This window comes from Lathamus discolor, chromosome 7 (genome assembly GCF_037157495.1).
Source record: "Lathamus discolor isolate bLatDis1 chromosome 7, bLatDis1.hap1, whole genome shotgun sequence".
Lineage (NCBI taxonomy): Eukaryota > Metazoa > Chordata > Aves > Psittaciformes > Psittacidae > Lathamus > Lathamus discolor.
In genome coordinates this window covers 5,610,739-5,628,398 of record NC_088890.1, presented here as the reverse complement: position 1 = coordinate 5,628,398, position 17,660 = coordinate 5,610,739, and the positions used below count along the sequence as shown (strand labels likewise).

The 17,660-nt window shown below is 46.5% G+C and overlaps 1 protein-coding gene across 3 annotated transcripts in view; it reads right to left on the bottom strand.

The window, feature by feature from the left end:
- SFMBT1 (Scm like with four mbt domains 1) overlaps positions 1-16,273 on the bottom strand; it is an 83,954-nt gene extending 67,681 nt beyond the window's left edge. For 2 of the 3 annotated variants that reach the window (XM_065687152.1, XM_065687154.1), the window contains exon 1: positions 8,789-8,866. The gene's annotated coding sequence lies outside the window, so the exon portion shown is untranslated. Of the gene's footprint in view, positions 1-8,788; positions 8,867-16,198 lie in introns of those variants that run through there. The other variant, XM_065687153.1, reaches the window with a different exon arrangement.
- Positions 16,274-17,660: the final 1,387 nt, after the last annotated feature.

The window sequence follows — 17,660 nt, the reverse complement described above, 5'->3', positions numbered from 1 at the left end:
CTACTGCAACTCAGGATTTTGAAACTGTTGTGTTTAATTCTCTTGGAGCATCAATCCCTACTCATTAAGAGCCCCATGGAGAAAAGAAGAGAAAACACTGTGCTACAGTTCTAGAAACCCAGAGTACCCTGAGACAGCATGTACTGCTGGTGGCAAATAGCCACGGCCAGACTAGAACCTGCACAAAAAAGGTATCAAAGATCAGAGGCCTGAAACACCCCTAAGAGGCAGATGCGTAATTCAATTTTCCAGGGAAGTTAAGAAATACCCATGGCTGGAAAGAGCAGTCCTGCCCAGTCCAGCACTATGCACACACACAAGCTGTGGACAGGCTTCAGCATCTTCAGTACAATAAAACTGTTTCTTTCTTTGAGCTGAACTGTGCAACTATGGAATAGTACAACAGGAATATGCAAAATCAAAACTGCTATGAAAAAGAAGAGTAAGGAAAGGTTATTCACTATTTCTCCCAGCACAAGAACCAGAAAACACAAACTGAACACTTTTTCATGTTGCACATAATTAAGCTGCAGACTCATAGGCACAGGAAGTTGTGGATTCAGAAAGGATTAGACAAACTGACAGAGACCAGGTCAGATCACCAGTTCCTGTGCAGCCGCGTCACCGACTGCAAGAAGGACCACACTCTGCTTCACTGTTTCTTATTCCAACCGAGGTGAGACCCAGGACCAGGTGTCCTCCTAATTTGACACATGGCAATGTTTATGCTTCACAGCATAAGCTAGACTTGAAACTGCTCTTCCCCAGCAATGCAGAGAAGAAACTTTGCAGCCACTTCCAGTAACTATCACACTGGTATTTTTCTTCCAAATTCCACTGCTAAGGCAGAATCTCAGAAGGGTTCATTTTATACCCTGAACTATATTTTGCCATGCTGTTTGTCAGAAATCAGGTTTTCACATTGTGGTAAGACAGATTTCTCCCTTTTGGACAGATAATAAAGAAATCATACACTGTTAGTCCCTGAAATCCAAAACACACTGCTTGCTTCAGAGACTCTCCCAGCCTGACCACTGTAACCATGTAATCCAGCTTTGTGAAAAGATACCTCTTTAGAAACATTAATGCTGCTATGTTTCTGTAAAGGTGCCTCTGCTAGTTGATAGGCAGTTGTAATACTGTTTTATCATACTATCCATCAATCACAGTTGCATGTAAGCATGATCCAGACTGACAAAGCATATTCTGATGTCGTTATCTACGTAACAGCATAATCAAAAAGCATTTATACCAATTGCCTTAAATAAAAGAGTATTAAACCATGTAATTCTGCAATTTCTCAATAGCCTTAAAATAGTTCCCAGTAAGATTCAACTACTGTTTGCAGACAAAGTATAAATGCAGAAGATTGAACCTGATTATTTAAATAAAAACCTCAGTTTTACTATAAAAAGATAATTTCTGTATTTCTTACTGGATAATCATATGAATTATAATTTATGTCAAGTTGCTTTTAGATGGAAATTGGACTCCAATTAGAAATAAAACCTACACTTTCATTTTACTTACCTAAGTAATATTCTTACTTCAAAAGCACAGAGAAAGGAGATATAAAGGAAACAATATTGTGGTTTTCAATTTAATGAGCATATAAAGTTAAACCAACAAACATTAACTACAACTAAGAATGGAGGGTTTTTCTCTTGTCACCTGGTCCTTCCAGCTGCTATGTTCCTATCTTATTTTTGTACCAAGACAATCTTCCCTGAGTTTTCAGTTTCCAGACATTATCCCTTTCTTACATGAGATGAACTGGCTGAAAAATCAAACCCAAACAAACCAGCTGTTGAACACACTCCCTCGACACTTGCAGCCAGGCTAGAATTACCTACAACTGGTTTATAATCACAGTAAACTCTGGATTCACGTACTTAGCCAAGCCACATCCTTAAATACACTAGTTTTTATTAAGAGGAGTGACAAAATAAATGCTTACATTTGCTAGAGAGTGAGTTCAAAAGAAGGACTGTGCCACAACAGCAATGGGAATTCAAAATACAGTTCCTCTCCCCCAAATCTATTTTTAAAGTCTAGCAAATAACTTAAGACATAATCACCTTAAAAAGCAGACTTTTGTTCTTGGCCAGTGTACTAAAAAGCCTCGCTGCTGACTTGATGAAGTCTTGTTTTGCAAATAAATGAGAAAAAACTTCCCTGAAAGAGGGGAAGATTTTCATATGCCTGTGCCCATGGTCACATTCATTTAAAAGGAGTTGATTAGTTTGGTTCAATTGGCCAATTAGTGCTATAGATGTAACACTTCTGACTGATCCCACGCTTTCATTATTTCTTAGGGCCATTAGTTTAACCCTCATGGTAACACTTTAAAGAGCAATAAGCAGAGTCAATCCTGAAAGGAACCACTGCCACCTTCAATAATTTCTCTTTTAGGATGTGCATTATGTGAGTTCTGCTGTCCCAATGGCAGGAATGCATCCCGAGGCTTCACCCTGCCTGTCTGACAGGCATTTCCTACCCAGGCATTTCTTGAAGAATTTCATTGTCCACATCTTGTCATTTATATTAAAACACCACTCGAACAATTCAGTCCTTAACACATGAATAGGGGCATATTTGGAACTTGACATAGTAAAAAATTAATACTAATATATCAAAGAGAAAGCCTGTGTATGTAACACATACACCTATAAGGCTTCAATAGCATTTCTCAGTACTGCTTAGAAACACCACAGCTTTTCCAGCACCACATCCTCATTCTTGGAGCAAAGTGCATGGGCACTGAGGCCAACTTTCAAGAGAAGGGCTTTGACAAGAGGTGGGCTCCTTTCAAGAGAAGATGCTTTGACAAGAGAGAAAGATCCATACAGAACTCTCCCCCTAGCTTCAGACAAGGCTTTACAGAATAAAGGAGTTCCACAGTCCTAGATTTAAAACACTTTTTATGTTTTATGATTTCAAGACAAATAGCTTTCTTTTCTTAAACCAGAGGCCATGGCTCCCCATGCACAGAGCAAAGAGCATGCTAAAACTGCAAACATTCACATTACTACAAGTCCTGAGTAGCCAGGTATTCCTACTTCCGTCAAGCTACAGAAAGAAAATACAAATATCCCAGATAAAAAAGAAAATCCTGCATTTATTTATCTTTTTAGAGGTCAACAGACTAACAAAGAGGTAAGAAACGCCAAGGCATCGCTTATTCCAGTATGGAAAGGCAAGACACCCACAGAACTTAGCCATGAGCAATAAATGTGCACCCAGCTTCACAGGGGAAGTGCCCTCACTTCCTGACTTCACTGGTTTCTTCTGGAAACAATGAGAAATCTGAAGGTCCTATTTATGGCTTTCTCTCACCCATCCCCAGAAGAAATAGAGACTACAGCCTCTAAATACATCAAGATAGAGTTCATCTTCTCCTATCCACTTGATACCCACTTCAGTATCTCTATTCCAGTCCCTTACATCCTTACGAACAGCAAAACCTTGCAGGGTTCCTCTCCACCACCATTACTTTCAACCAATGACCCAATTCTGCAAGACAGAGCACCTCTCGATACATGCTGAGAGCCCTCGACTCCAATCAGCCAAAATGGGAGAGGAGGTCACTCACTACATAGTTTACTCTTAGAGAGAGAAAAAAACTCCAAGATGCATCTCTTCTCTCTCTCATCAGCACTCTCAGAATCTCAAAGCTGGTTTAACAGCCACATCATTTTAAGATAACATCAAGTTCCACTAATCTCTTTCCCAACTCATCTCTTTGAAAAAAAAGACATCATTTCTGTAGTGAACAAGAGTGTCCTCAAGTGTAACAGCAAATAAACCAGTGTAAATGAAGTGCCACAGCAATATAACAATGACCTTGAAAACCAGCAAGCTGCTGCTCAGGGTGACTCTAGGGACAATAATCACAATTTAAATGTCCACATAACCTGAACAAATGGGTAAGATTGCCCCTGTAACTAGCAACTCACCTAAAACTGTATACAAGCATCTGCCATAAGCCCACCTGCCAAATCCAAATGGGTGAAAAAAGCCAACACAAACCATGCATGGCTCCCACCTGCTTGAAGTGAAGGAAAAACCCCTATATGAGCATTGTCTGCAAGAAGTAACGCGCAGCAAAAAGCTAGTTTCGTTTAAGACTGCTCTGTCTTATTAAAAAAGAGATAGCTTGAAAGAGCAGAAATCCTAGGATTAGAGTCAGCTATCTACAGAAGAGATGGTTATTCCACTACAAACCCTCAAGAAGTCCTCTTGCCTTGGGTTTTGTTATTGTTTATCTGATTAATTTGAAATGTCCACATGTACAGTTTTCTGCCTATCCTCTCATGCTTCTTCATCAAACCCAGCCAACAAAATGCGAGAGGGGCAGAGGGCTCAATGATATTATGATCCTACAAGTATTGTACCAGGACACTTATTTTCACGAGGAAAAGAAATGTAAAACATCACTGTCTCTACCGAAAATCAAACTGATGCAGGTACCACAGAGAATTCAGAAGAGGTAAGGAAGGAAAAAGAGGACGTGGAGACAGAGGGAAAAAGAGAAATCGGGAGGAGTCCTGTGGCTCCCAAGCCTTGCTTGTCTGCAAACTTCCCAGCAAAATGCTCCTCCATGGTGTGTGTGGGTGATAATCCAACACCACTAAAGCAAAGCAGAAAGCTACTCCTAAGACATACTGCTTTCCACCTTCAAAGCATTTTTAAGGCATTCATTTAGGACCCTGTAACTACTCTGCAGCTTTGCATTAACACACTGATTTCCCAGAGACATGGAGAGTTACCTGGAGAGTTACCTGGAGAGTCCCAACTAATATGCAGAATATCTTCTTCCAGCCAAAGCTCACAGTCTCCTTCCTCATAGGGGAACACTTAAGATACTCAAGTGATCCCCCTAAGAGATGCCCTATTAAGAATGCAGAGTGGAATTCATCTTGTAATACTTCAGTTCTACAGCCTAGCTTTTGCTAAGAACACTAAAATAAATACAATCTCACCCATATGACAGAAGCATAAGAAATAATAATAATAATATGTACCCTTAGAGCCAAACCCATTTTAAAATCAAACGAGCAATAAGCAACACCTCAATGCTTCTTTCATAGGCTTTATCAATATAAAGAAAACTGAGCAGTGGAAAGAATTGCCGATTAAAGTTAGAAAAAATACATAATTACATAAAAATACCATTACACTGATGACATTATTTTAAAATAATAAGATATTAATATATAATTAACATTAACTCTAATTTTCACCTTTTGCTGAACTTGGACTATGCAATCTGCTAAATCTCCCTTTCAGGATCTCACATGCTAACACAACATGTGCCTTCAGGACAATTTCAGCAAGCATCTGAATCAAAACAAAACAAAAAATCAACTCCTACCCCCTTTTCAAGTAAGAAAGTAATCTTGAGAGAAGGCAAAATAAAAACCAACTAAAAGCTTTAAGCAACACCCACTCAGGTTTAAACCTATGACCTAAAAACTGATTGCCATTTCCCAAAAGCAGGAGGAAATGGGCACAAAGTCAAGTCCGCTGCCAGCAGCAGCAATGATGCTCAAAGCTACCAACACAAAGACGACACATAAAATCTGCTCATCATCAAGCACAATGAATCAGATGAACAGCAGAAAAGAAAGACCTTATGGTTCCGGAAAACATTTGTAACTTACACAGCCTGCACAACCTACAAGATACAGAAATGCACATTTAAAAGTTCAAGAAACCAAATCTGACCATTCTGTAACACTGCAACCATGATAATATAGGAACAATGACTAGGTTTAGGTATCCAAAGCTCTCTCCGCAAAATGCCCCTTACTAAACATCTCCCAGGTTTCTATTTCTCCTGCACTTAAAGGACACTTCAGTGAATTTAACCTGAGTCACTGTCAATGTGCTCAGGTAATTAAGTTGCTGTGTGTCTAAAGTGCATCACTTGTAGGACAATTACTTAAGTCAAGCCAGCGCAAAGTGACTGTATTGATGTCTGCATCAGCACAGGAGCATCATGCCATGGCCAAACTTCACAACTGGAAGCACAATAATTATGTTAAAGTGATTTCTGACAACAAATGGAGTGGATTCAAAAAGTGAGCATGACAAGACAGGGCAGGGTCTAGAGCTGTCACTGGTCTGCCATGAAACAACAAAACCACCCTGTAACATGTGACCAGAACCTACTACCACACATTTTTGCATCTTTTACTCTTTACCATCTTGTCCATGAGACAATGAAAGAATATAAGTATTACACCACACAAACTCCATCAGTCATTTACATGTCACTGTACACTCAACCCGCCTTTCTTTTCCACACAGCAACTGCTTAGGAGATTCGCCAGGTTTAAAAATCAAGTAAGATAATTCAATACCATCAAATTAATATAGAGGGGAAAAAAAACTGCAAAGGAAAACCCATACAGATCAATAATGGCTACAATGGGTCACAGTTTCTCAGCTCTCTACCTTGCAGTGCTGTCTCCCGTGGAGAATGCACACTCCAGCTTTCCCATGACAGTCTCCCAGTGTAACTGCCCAGCAGAGAGAAATCCACCAGAAGGGAGCAAAGTCATTCTCCACACACCTCCACACCAAGTCTAGAGTCATAAACAAAGGTGGAGTGAGATCTATCAGTTTTACTGTATTGTCTGTTTTGTCCAGAAGCATTTTCTTGCTTTTCCACTAACAGAGGTTCTGGGAAGAACTACATTTCATTTTCATCCTTCAATCACAGCAACAATTCACAAACCAAAAGTAAAAGAGGAAATGGCTGAACTGAAGACAGGAAGCCCACCAAGTCTTCTCCCTAGAGATGATCTTTTAGACACATAGATGCCTTTTTACTCTTTTTCAATTGTAAATCCCATGTCAGTAGTACCTACCACAGAGGAAATCTCTGCTTTCAGTTAACTGACGTATTTTTATCTTGACACTGATGTACTCTGCCCCAAAAGCTGGCTATTTTGAAACAGCAATCAGACCTTAGAAGACGAATCCATCCTGCCAGGTGCTGTAGACACTACAAGTTACAGCCCCCACTCCAGTAAGAACATGACCACTTCCCACAAACAACTTTTTCTCTTACAAATCATGTTTCTGATCCATTTACATCATAAGCCGCAAGGTACGATGGTATTTCTGAAGTCACAAGACAGGTCATCTTTTCTCCAGCATTACTTTTGCAAGGTACACCTTACACTCTGCCTTATGGAAGTATTTGCTATGGTAACCTCTTGGGCTACTGATCGCAGCCAGTTCCTGTGAAGGAAGGGACATCAAAGAAACAGCAAGGTAGGCCTTTTCTTTTGCTGTAAAACCTCTCCCATTGGAATCTGGCTGTCGGAGCAGGTAAAACTGTCAGACAAAAAGGTTACCATGTAAAATCATCTTATAATGGCAACAAGTTTCTCTGAAGTAGATATAATTGTTCTGCTAAAGCACACATGTGACTGCAAAACAGGCATCACCAGCCTGCTTCTGAAGAAACAAGGGCCTTGTGGAACTGCGACAGTGAATGGAGTTAAAAATGCACAATTAACTGCCCGCGCTGTTTTCCCTCTCCTTTCATTATTTCCACTGGCGGGGGGAGCCCTGGTAACAACTTTGCAAAAGCCACAGACGGAAAACTTGCACAGTCCTTCCCATGCGGGCATTCCGCCCCCCCCGTTTCCAGCCGGCGCTGCCCAGGCAGGAGCCCTCCCGCAGCCGCTGCCCCGGCGCCGATTCCTCTCCAGCCCGAAGTTGGCGTCCCGGGGCATCCCCGGCACCTCGGCGGCCGCCCCGGCCGTGGCACCAGCAGCGGATTTACGATTTCAGGTGCAGAAACGGCGGGCAGCGCAGACCGACTCCCCGAGAGACAAAGGCTTTCGTTCGCCAGAGCGGCGGAGGGCGCGGAGCCGCCCGGGGTGCGGAGCGGCGGCGGACGCGGCGCGCACACAATGCCCGGCCCCGCGGCAGCGCAGGCCCCGCAGCGCGGGCGGCGTCGCTGCGGGAGAACCGGCGGCGCGGCCGCGGAGGCGGATCCCGCCTCTCTCCCCCCTCTCCCTGACACCCACCCACCCAGAACGGGAGACGAAGAGCCGCCCGCTGACGGGCCACTTGACGGGGAGCGACGCCAGCCGCTGCCCCGGGCGGGACGCGCGGCGCGCCAAGCGGAGCAGGGCACGGCCGCGCCCGACGGGGGTGCGGAGCGGAGCGGGGTTTAAAGGTCCCCTTCCACCGCCATTTTGAGGGGGAGGGGGGCGAGCGAGCGGTGTTCGATGGGCTCGCCCCCCACCCCCCCCCCTCTCCGTGGCCGTGGGCAAAGACCGGCCGCGCCGGGGCGGGGGCGCGGCGCGCACAAAGTTCCCGCGGGGGCCGTGCGCGTGCCCCGCCGGGCGCACACCCCCCCCCCGGCCCCCCCGCACGGGCGCGTACCCGACCGGGAGGGCAACTTCGGCCCAAGCGCGCCGCGGGACGCCGGGGGCCGAGGCACCGCGGGCCCCTAGCGGGCGCGCGCCGAGTTGCGCGCGGGCAGTTGCGCGGCGGCGGCCGGCCAGCCCCGCGCATCGCTCCTCCGCGCGGGAGATCGCGCGCTCCCCCCGCGCGGCCGCCGCCTCCCCGCCGCGCTCCGCCTGCCTCTTCCCCCCTCCTCCTCCTCCTCCTCCTCTTCCCTCGCCGCCTTTTTTTCCCCGCATCCAAACTTCGGGAGCCCGGAAAAACCCTCCGGGCCCCGCGCCCCGCCGGCAAAACGCGCCCAACAGCTGCGCCCGGGGCCGCTCCGGCCGCGCACAGCCGGCGCCGCCGCCCGCCTCACCTGCGGGGAGTTTTTCCAGCCCTGCGCCGCTGCCGGGGCTCGGGCTCCCCGGCGCTCCGCTCACTGCCTCATTCCAATATGGCACGGCCCGCCAGAGCGCATGCGCCCGCCGCCCGCCTGCCTCCCCCCCTCCCGCCCCTCCGCCCTCCCCTCCCCTCACGGCTTTTCGGGCGCTCCGGCTCCCTCCTGGCGCGGGCGCTACGAGTCCGCCGCCGCCCGCCCGGGCCGCCCGCCCGGCCCCGCAGGGCCCGCCGCCGGCCCCGCCCCACCGCACTGCCCCGGGCTCCTGCCCCCAGACACCTGCTCCCGCCGCGCCTGGGGCAACCGCAGCCTCGGCCGCCGGTAACGGGACGCGCCGCCGCCGCGACTCTGCCGGGGCTGGCCGAGGCGGGGCGCGCCGGGCGTCCCCGCCCTGCCCGGCCGCCTTCGCTCCGTCGCCGCGGGCAGGGGCACAGCCCGGCAGGCGGCCGATGCCTCCTGCGGGGACCGCGATCCCGTCCTCGTCCCCCGAGAGGCGTCATCCTCTTTCCCCCTCGGCAATATCCCAGCCCCGGGCGGGCGGGGCTCGGCGGTGCCCCCTGTGCGCGACCACTGCCCTCCCCACGGGGCCGCGCAGGCAGTTGGGCCGCGCCGGCGCCGCAGTTTGCGGGGGTCAGGCGGGCGGCACCGGGCCCGTGTGCCGTTCCCCCGTCCGGTTTTCCCCCGCCCAGGGTGGGGACCGGCGCCCCGCGCACTCGCCGCGGCTGCCCGCGGCGTAGCGAAGCGAAAGAAAAAGGAAGCGGGTTGTGCAACACCGCGCTCCTCCTGCCCGAACTACGGCGGCGAAGGAGTGGGAAGGCGGCGTCCCCCGGCCCGCGCAGGCGGTGCGCACCGAGGCGGTGGCGAACGGCGGCGCGGGACAGCGGGACCTGAGCGCGGAAAGCCCTTACGCTTCCCGGGAGCGCATCCGCCCGCTGCGGCGGCGGAGGGCCGAGACGGAGGGGGTAGCGCTGTGGCCGGTCTCCGCCGGGAAGGACGCGTGCCGGCCAGCTCGCGGTGGGGCAGGCTCATGGCAGTCTGAACACCCGCGGCGGGGGTACCGCTGCCTGCGTGCCCCAGCGTTGCGGCGGACACTAGTTGCTAGTAACTGGAAACAAGTGTTCGGTGGGGAAGAGCGGATCGGAGAGAGCCGAAACCATTGTCTCCGAAGTAGCAAAGTACCGAGAAATGGACAGAGCTCTCGGTGCCGGAACAGCGGCGGGAAGAAAAGATGTAACCGTGAACTTGCTAATTACGCGTCCGGCGGCAACTGACACACGCTGCTCCCTCCGTGCGTGGTGGCACCGAGAGGTACGCGGGGACCGGATGACTCCCGAGCGATACAGCACGAAACCACGCGGGATGCGCACACCGCGCACCCTCACAGCGGGGTTTTTGCTCTGCGAGCAGACGGGAAACCTCCGTTTCCCGCTGGCCTGAAGTTAAAAAGCGGAGTCGTTTCTCTCTGCGCTCGGGCGGGAGCGCAGCACGCCCGGCTGCCCCGGGGCAGCAGGGCCACGCCCGGGCTCCGACCGGCCCTGCCGCTCGGCAGCCGCCGCGGCACTGTCCGCGGACGGTCCCGCCGGCGCCGGAGGGCTTCTCGCCGCGGTTCCGCTTCCCGGCCCGCCCGCTGCCCTCCCGCCGGGGCGCGGCGAGGCCCGGGCCATCCGCTAGAGGGGGGTCTCGCCACGGCGATGCGGGTGCACCCGGCTCTTGAGCCAACCGGCTCTGCAGCCGCCGCCGAACCCCGGCAGGCAGCGGCCGGGTCACCCAGTGCCACCCCCTGCCGCCCCGGCCACGCGTCTCGCCGCCGTGGCTCCCCAGGAACGTCCCCGCACTTCCCGCGAGTGACGGCAGCCGCCCCTTCCCGCATCACGAGCTGCGAAAACTGGGGACCCGTCCTGCAAAACCCCAAACCCGTGTGCGACAGGAGGAAACACCAAAGGTCGGGTATGGCAGAGCTCTCACACCGGCAAAAGCAAGAAAGCAGCTCTTCCAAAACGTTCGGGTGAGCCTGGAAATTAGCTTTTAGTACCTACAACGGGGGAAGACAGTGTAGAAAACCAAACATAATCTGCACTGGAACACCTGAAAGGTCCGGTTTGCCACTGCACACTGACTTCTGTGTCATAGGAGTTGTCAGTCACAGCAAGGTAGCTATTTACAAAACGCTCAACTGGCCAGCTTCAGGGTACATTAGCTTTGTGTCACCTGTGATGTTTTGGAGGAGGTTGAACCTTCCTTTCTGGACATTCCCCTGTGTCAGTGAATGTCTCAAGGCATGGGGCTCGCACACCGCAAACACGTGTCATCCCAAGGGGATTACATCTCTTTATATCTCCTCTGCAAGAATACCAATGCACAAGATGCTTAACACCAGTTGAAGACTGGAAGACAATTTGGATAACTTCACTGTACCCTCAGTACCTTGCTTCTGTCCTCCAGGCTCCCCAGGCATCCCCTCTTGTGAAATCAGGAAATTTCTAACTTCCAGTCTAATGTATAGCCATTTGTTCTTTATCATTCCTATCCTTCAAATTACTAATTTTACCTCGCTGATATTTACCTAAAATGTCCCTATAAATAGCAGTTAGATTATCTCTCAGTCTTTCTGCTGTGTTTTTAATCTTCTCTTTAAATATGTTTCCCAGTCTTCCAATGTCCTCTAAACTTTCTACCCCACATGCGCTGTTCTAAACAAGGTCTGAACAATTATATTAATACCTCACTGTCTACTGAAAATACCTCACTCGATGCATCCCAGAATACATTAGCATTTTTAAGACCACATTACAGTGGCATCATAGTTACCCTACAACCAATAATGGATTCCTCTCCTCATAATCTCACATTTGATGAACCCCTGAGCTTACTTGCCGTTATTCTAATTAATCTTTAAGTGCATGACTTCTTGCTATTACATTGCATCCCATTTCTGGTACACCAGGCAATAGATCATCCTCAGCCATTCTGCTAGTGCGCTTTAAGAAGGTACTATGCCTTAAAAAATGTGTCTTTTCCTATTTTTAAGATGATTTACCATCCAGCCTGCTCCAAGGTTTCCCCTCATCCATGGCAGCAACCCATCCGCACCTTTGCCCGTGTCAGAACGGTGGCAAACACACTGTTCCTGGAGAGCAGCCTGCTCCTGAGCCTCTCTCTGGGAAACTTCACACCACAAATTTCTGAGTACATTCCACTTCTTCAGGCAAACACACTGAACCACAGCAGTTCACCTGCTTCCTACAAGCTCGTGCTTCACGTGAAACAATCCATGTATCTTAACATCATCAGCCTCTTAATCATTAAAACTTATTTTTCTTGTTTACATGTAAGTGATTAAAGAGGAATTCTAAAGTTTCTCTAACCCCTTGGTACTCAAATCAGTAAGTCATGTGTATTGTTAGCATCACACCATCTTTTCCTTCTGTCATTTCCTCATTTTAAGGAAAGCTTGTTTTGAAACTAATTTTTCCTGCGCTTATACTTAAATGTAACTCATGGAGCAGAGCATCCCCCTTCAGTGAAGTGGGCATAATTCAGCTACAAGAACATCGCAACTGTCAGTGGGAGCAAAACACAGAGGCAATTGCTCTAAGAGTTTAAGATATGTTAATCTGAATTAGATACAAGTTGGTTAAAAGTTTTGTCCCTACTTCCAGAGCAGATTTGTTTGAGTAAAGATTGTGAGATTTGACCTAACACAGACATACAAGTACTATAGTGTTCCTACTGGAATTACTGTTTGTATCTTATGTGGGGAAAGATAGTAAGATTGGACCTAATATAGACATATAAGTACCATATACTGGTCTTAATGGAACTACTATTTGGATCTCATACGGCAAATTCAAGAATGCTTCTGAAATCCTGGGACCCTTCATCACCCTCATCTGCAACCCAGACCCTTAATGGGGCAAAGGTGGTTGTTTGTGAGGGGAACAGGGGCACTACCAGAGCAGCAGGGCAAACCCACGTGGCCCAGGATGCTCAAGGGGGAGCTGAGACCAAGCCAAGTCCATCTAATTCTCTACTTCACAGGGAGCTCAACACAGTGGTTTGAACTCATAAAGTTTTCCCTGACTATAGGGACTTTCTCAGCAAATGCTTGATGATGTTTAGCTGTTGGCTTAGAACTGCATGTCTTATTCCAAAATATATAGTGTTTTATTACACTAAAGAACAAAAACTGCTAAAGATTTTCTAGCATTCAGTGCTCTCCACTATTCCCATGGGCATCAATGTACAGATCGTACTTTTGGGATAATAACCAGAGACATATGTTGATGTATTTGCAGTTGCCATCTGTGGTCAGTGAATCAGACTAACTCTAACCCAGAAGAAAACCTCCTGTGGGTGACTCAGTGACATCCCTGGACTTCTGCTTTGCTCTTCCTGTTTTCAGACTTTGTTTTGTCTGAAAATTATGTTGGTTTTAAAGTTGATGAAAGGCTCAGCTAACAGCCCCATGAAAGACAATCTGTGCATCCCCAAAGGAACTATAATACAGACATGAGGGAAGAGCCCCCTTGGATTCCTCACTTTGCTGTTGCAGGAGCATGCCAATAGCACATGAGGTAAATACAATCCAGACCATCCACCTCCTTCAGGCACCTTGTTAAAGATGCTCCTGCTGGTAGCAGCCTGTGCTAGATGTGCTGGTAGCTTAAGGTGTGGGCATTGGGGATATTAATAGTTATTGAGGCAATGCTTTCTTTTGTTTCAAATATTCAAGACAGCTCTCTTTAAAAGGCATTTTGTTGGTGTGCAGGTATGCTTGATCAGGTTCAGCTGTAGGACAGGAGGAAGAAATTGCGATCCAAGGGGCTTCTTCCATACCTTCCCTTCCCCACCTGCCTGTTTCTGGTTCGAGACTCCAGACTTGGCACAAGAAAGCTTCAGGGCCCATGTAGCTCCATTATCAGTCATTTAAATAAGTGCCAAAAATGGCTACAGGGCCTTTAGTTAGATGGTTGGCTGGCAGCAGCAGAAGAAAGCATTTGTAAACTGGTCCCCACAGCATGGGACACCCACCTTCCACCTTCCCTCCAGTTCAGTTTTCAGTGAGTAATGTTCACTTTGCACTTCTGCAGGGTTTAGAATTCCTCCAGTTTCTGTGAGATGTTCAGTCAACAAGTGATGTTAGCACAACAGGCAAAAGAAGGGGATTGTATTCTAATACATGTGTCAGTGTCTTCATTATTTTTCCATGACATCAACAGGATGCAAGCATTCCAGAAGACAAGGAGGAGGTTTCTTAACTATCACCTTCTCCCAGTACAATTTTTGTAGCAGTCACCTGATGAATAACATAGAGGACTGAAATATTAGTTGTGCTTGTGGCAGGCAGCATATATGAACATTTAGACACCACTTGCTTCTTCATGTCCCTCATGGCTCTCATATTTCTGCAGTGTGGGCCATCTCTGTATGTAAACTACTGTAACTGAACCAATATTGACTTCAAAACAATAAGCTCCAGGCCCAATAAACTCAGAAATAAAAAAATTAAATAAAGGGGGAGCAAGTATAGTCACAAAACAGTGAAACGTTGAGTATGTCAACACTCTATATACTTCTATCTAGAAGATTACTACAAGAAGAATATCTCTACAGAAAAGCAAATCCCCTCTATCTATATGATATTAACTTTGCTGTTTTATGGTTCTTCTTTTTAACATTTCTATCCACTTTCCAGCTTCTCACACTATTTAACAACGTCTGTACAAGACAGTTACCATCCACACCCAGTACTGGAGTACCCTCAACTTCAGTAAGGACAGAGCCTTGCTAAGATTCATTTGCAAATACTGCCCATATTGTATTTTTCTATATTGGACTATGATCTTGACAATACTGATTAGCAGCTATTGGCAGGAAGAGATACAGAGAATGTTTGGCGTTTTTTTAAAGAGATACAGATGGAAAACAGAGGCAGAGAACATGCTTTTTACGATAAAGTTTAGATACCACAATGCAATTGTGCAAACCCAATATTGTAATTTACCTAAGAACAAATACCAAATTTATTTGTTTCTGTTTATGGGCGAAGTGCTTTTTCTCCCCAGATTAGAAATGTTTACGTAGGTTTAGAAAATCTTGATCAGCCCAAACCCCAAGCCCAGGAAACCAGATTAGGATTATAAAGAGCAGTAAAGCAGCCTGTCTCATTTCATTACGCAAGCCAAATGAAACACAGAAATTAAACCAAGAGTGGGAAAACAACTAATACTTAAAACTGCATTGGGAATACTCCAAAGACTCATTAACAGATGAAAAAGTATGATTATCTTGTTAGGAGTACTACCACCCATATAGAAGCTCTGATCAAAACAATAATTAAACCTCCAATAACAATCTCCCTGCATCATTAAATACTTTTGTACAAATAAATTAATTCTGCCAGCCAGAAACATCCAATAGAGACAGTTCACCTCAACCAATACATCCAAATACTCAGAAAGCCTCTCACATTCTTACCTGGGCACATGCTATCATCCTTCTTCAAAAAAAAAAAAAAAAAAAAGCTTTTAAATAAATGATCTTGACAGCATCCCTATAAATTTCTGTATTTACACCACCACTGATAAATCAATGAACCATGTGGCTTGAGATAACAACCTGTCCCTTTGCCAGTGGTGAAAACTGATTCTCTTCCAACTAACACATGCAGCTGGGCAGGAATATTTATTTCTGAGCAAAGTAAATGGACGCTCAAGTGCGACTGTTGATATGCAGAATCTGGCAACAAATCAATATTGACTTTAAATAACCAATTTATGCCATTACTTTTTAATACCTATGAATCTTGTTAAATCCCATAGCATGCCGTCTTGAAGCGGCAATGCCTTCCTAATTTCTTTTGGTTTGTGGGTTTATCGAATTTGAAGCTTTAAGAATCCTGTTATTGGTGAGTGTCAGTTCCTAGCTTTTCTCTTTTATTGGCTTCCTCGGAAATATCTCCTGAGCTCTTATACCTTCACTTCAATTTGATTTTTTTTTTCCCTGTGTCTGAGAAGGGTGCAGGCCTGAACTTGGCATGTGTGTATTACTGCCTTTACTATACTACAAAGGCAACCAGAACCAATATTATTTGGGGTTTCAGGGACATAGATTAAAGAAGATATACCGAGTCTTTATTTATGTTCCCTTAAGTAATCTGTAGAAGTGTAAGTATATTAGACAATTTGCAAATTGTCTGCAAGAAACTGCATTCTTGGGCCACATAAATAGCACTGCTCATGTTATATATCATCTTGTAGCCTAATTATGAAAACATCTAAAATCAAGATATAGAAAATTGCCTGGATTCCTGAGGTTTGAATCCAAAGTCAGAAACAGAAATATGATGCAGAAACCAGGAGCTGAAATTCCTATAAAGCCAAAACTAACCTTTCCAGATGCACCTCCAAGAATGCGCCAGATACATTAGCAAAGCAGTGCTTGAAGGGAACTTCAGCCAAGCTGTACCTGTTCAGGGGAAAGCAGAGTAATACAGTCTCAGAGGTGTGTTACTCTGGAAGCTTTTAATAGCAGAAAGCTCTAAAGAGTGTAAAATTACTGGTTTGAAGTAGATTAGAACTGAGGAGCCTTATGTTAACATGACGGCTTAATATGCATTTTTAGGAACACCTCACAAGACAAGTTCAGCCTGTTCATGGAAGTGAGGAGACAGGAAAACCCATTGGAAGAACTGCAGAGGAAGATAACTTTGTTCTATTTTGTGCTAGACTCTACACCTTCTTTGACTAGCTATGGGTTTAGGCTTTATTTGTGAATATATTAAGCAGTTGATCAGATTTACATGTTTATTCATTTTCTCCCTTAATTTAATAGGAAGTTGCACAACAAATCTAACTGAACTGCTGCAGGGAAAAATACAGGCTGCATCCCGTGATAGACACAGTGATAAGCATCTGGGTTCTTTAAGAAATGCCACCTGATTTTTGGAGCACTTGCAATATGCAGAATACAGTGAGACTCAGCCCCCGTGCTTACTGGTATAACAGTTATTGCTGCAATGTCAGAAAGCAGGTCAGTCTCTTGAAGTGTCAATGAACAGTTAACTACTTTGGGGCTTATTTTGTCTTCTTGTGTGTCATCCATTAGGAACTATCCCTGGAGAGAGGATAGTAAACCAGGAGGACCAGCCTGATCCATTCTAACAAACCCAATATTCCTAAATCATGCTCTTTAGTTTCCCAAATTAACTTACCTCATGGCTTCCCCTTTGTGCCTCGAAAGATTTATTGTTTTTATTCAACCTGAAAATCTGCTGGCATTAGATATATTAGGATACCCACAGGTGGTTCTTTTGTCATCCTATCACTGCAGTGGGAAGATAGCAAAATAAATCAATAGAAACAATGTCTTGGTTGATGCTTGGGGAAACCAATCTGTGGTTGAATATACGGCTCAGCAACAGACTGCCCTGTGTGCAGCCAGCACTAGGCACCATGGCTTCCACTCACTGGAGATCTCAAATAAGGATTCTGGAGTTTATTTAGCTTTTCCCCACCACTCAGGCTTCTCTCTAATTCTGTGGCCTTTCTAATGGCATGGTTTCTTTCTCCCCTGCCCAGATATATGCTACAGTGAGGGTTTGGTGGGTTTTTTTTCCGCCAAGGTCATATTTTCTTTGACTTGAGCACATTTGCAGTAAGAGCCTAATCTGACGCTGGTTTTCAGTTGCCACTCTCCGATGCTTGTTTTCAAAGACTATATGCAAATCATGCCAGTGCTGCCTTCTGCACTTCCTCCTTTTTATTTCCTATTGAGACTGATGTGAAGAGCTGCAGTCTATTTAGAAGATTGTGGTTGTTGCAGCAGAAAACCAAAGCTATTTCCAAAACTG